This window comes from Triticum aestivum, chromosome 2A, assembly GCF_018294505.1.
Source record: "Triticum aestivum cultivar Chinese Spring chromosome 2A, IWGSC CS RefSeq v2.1, whole genome shotgun sequence".
Classification (NCBI taxonomy): domain Eukaryota; kingdom Viridiplantae; phylum Streptophyta; class Magnoliopsida; order Poales; family Poaceae; genus Triticum; species Triticum aestivum.
In genome coordinates this window covers 92105684-92108602 of record NC_057797.1, presented here as the reverse complement: position 1 = coordinate 92108602, position 2919 = coordinate 92105684, and positions in this window count along the sequence as shown.

The following is a 2919-nucleotide window of genomic DNA, read 5'->3' as shown; positions in this document are numbered from 1 at the left end:
GCTATTCGGACTGGTGAGTTTGCCGAGCTGAAGCGGCAACTTGATGCGGCAGATGCCGACATCGTGCTTGTCAACAAGCGGCTCGACGAGGCACAGGGTATGTGATTTCTCTGGTGATCAACACATAGTAAGAGGAGCATGATGCTAGTATCTTTAATATGTTGTGACTGCAGATGGAGCTGCCGCCGTGGAGACCCTTCGGGCGGAACTTGCCCGAGCCAAGGAACAAGTCAGGAATAGTGATGCGGCCGCTCTAAAGGCGATCGAAGAGCTGAGGGACAAACAGGCTACACATTGCCAAAGCAAAGAAAAAAATAGCCAAGATGGCCATTGAGTTGAAAGATGCCGCCGACCGTTACCAGCTTCTTGAAAAAGAAAGCCGGGCGAAGGCGGCGGACCTGGAGAAGGCCATGGTAGCAGCCAAGGAAGCCCGCTCTAAAATCAGAGTGGCAAAGGAGGAGCTGCGTCAAGCTGGAGATATCGCGGCTGGGAAGCCCTTTTTGTTGCGGACAAAGTTCGGAGATCCGAAGTATGCCCCTCTTGATCAACTATGGAGTTCTGCAGACGCATACGTGGATTTGGCAGCCAGTGCTGCTGATGCGGCCGAGTGCTTCAAGGAGCAAAAAGATCATGAAGTGGAAAGGCTATTCTGGTCATAGTTCCATGTTCCAGTGCATCCGCTGCTGTTGAATGAGCGAATGGCCGAGTGGGCCGAGCTCCATAGGTTGTCCGGGCTTGCCATGAGGTCTGTTGTGGATCATCTGTGGCCGGAAGGGCCAAGGCCGAATAGTTATTTTAGTTTAGTGCAACAGTTCCTTGGTGTTGTGCCGCACATCGACGCCATGAAGAGGTCAGCGTGCATAGGGGGTGCGCGTATGGCACTTGCCCGTGTCAAGACATACTGGGCAGAGATGGAGGCCACCACTATTGCAACCCAGAGTTTAGCCGTAGGCCGAGTATTTGCCGAGCACTACTTTGAAGAAGTCCTTGAAGGCGCTCGTTCAATAGAGGCTCAATGCTCGAAGAATATTATGTTCTAGTGACATGTATTCCCATCGTAAGAACAATGTTTTATTGAATTATAAAGGCTGTGTTTATACTTTTGCCTGAAAGTATTATGATGCCTCCTGTGCGGCCGTTTATGTATATATGTATGTAACCTGAAAGTTTGCAGTCGTCGGCTTCAACCCCCACACATATAATGCGGGGGTGTTCACAAAAAGCACGTATTCACACTTGATCCAACGTCTTGGTCCATTAAGGAGGTGGTGGCGCAGCGAACGAGGCAATCGGACTATATTGCTTTAACACTTTCACTTAGCCATAGGAGTTTGACAGTGGGACTACTATATAGCCCCTGGTACCTCCACGCTCGTCCGAATACGGTGCGTGTACGTACATGACCGGGAAATGGCCTTTCGTTAATGCGGAGGAATCCCAAAGATTCTGCTAAGTCATCGAGTGGTTGACCAGTCTCGCGCTTTATCATGACAGTCGGTTTTCATCTTTCTCTACTGAGGTGCTCATCCGGATGAACCAGGGCACAATCGCAGTAGTTCTCCCGGTGCCGCCTTAGCCGATAGAGAGGAACGTAAGGTAGCAAAACACGGGAGCCGGGCAAACCCAACATTTGACCAAAGACATGATTCGGAGCTGATGCATATAAGGCCAAACTCGCGACGCCGAACACTCCCTAAGGTATTCGATCTTTATAACATATTCCTGGCTGAACAATGCCCTTAATAATAAACTCCGAGTGTCCAGGTACGTGCAATATTCTGACGTGGCGAAATGCCAATAATGCCAGCATCCTTCTCGGTTGTATTGAGTATCCGGAGGATGTGAACAACAAGAGACAATAAAAAAGGTTTACGCAGGGTCTTAATCTGAAAAGAAACCTTTGAGCGGGTCCCTGCTGCACGTCTGCGCCTATGTCTCCATTGTGCCGTGTCCTGGACGGGTGTAGCACGATTGTCATCTGTAAAAGAGAAGAACTTAAGTGAAAGTTGGCATGCCAAAAAAAATTGGTTATTCTTGATAAACCATTAAAATTCACGATAAGTCAAGTTGACCCAAACTAGCCCTGATTACATGCGGGAAGCCCCTGGTACCGTCTATGAGGGTTTAACCATCAAACCAGTCTTAGGTATATCTAGTGATGCGCCGGACTCGTCTAACCGTGTCCGCTGTCTTGACGACCTGTCATTTATTCTAGTTGGTGAGGCCGTCTAGTGCTCGGCTGTTAAAGCCGCCGCACATTCTTCCGCATGTAGAGAACGCTCAATATTTCCACTAACTGTGATGGCGCCACGTGGACCAAGCATCTTAAGCTTAAGAGAAGCGTAATGTGGTACCGCATTAAAATGAGCGAAAGCTGTTCTTCCGAGTAGTGCTTGATAGCCGCTTCGGAATGGAGCAATGTCTAAGTCTAACTTTTCACTTTGGTAGTTGTCGGATGAACCGAATACAACCTCTAGTATTAGAGAGCCTGTGGAGCCGGCCTCTGGGCCTGGTATTACTCCCTTGAAGGTAGTATTACTGTGGCTGATTTTTGTCGGGTCTATCCCCATTTTGCAGACTGTGTCCAGATATATCATATTTAGACCACTGCCGCCGTCCATAAGGACTCGTGTGAGATGGTATCCGTTTATTATTGGGTCTAACACCAAGGCAGCCAATCCTTCATGCCAGATGCGTGTCGGGTGATCCCTGCGATCAAAAGTGATCGGGCAGGCCAACCAGGGGTTGAACTTAGGGGTGACGGGCTCTACGGTGCGTATCTCTTGGAGTGCATGTTTGCTTCTCCTCTTTGTCACCTGGATCATGTTTACTGTTTTAACCTCTGGTGGGAATTTTTTCTGTCCTCTAGTGCTTTGCTGGCGAGGTTCGTCCTCGTCTTCGCTTGGTGTCTCCCCCCTT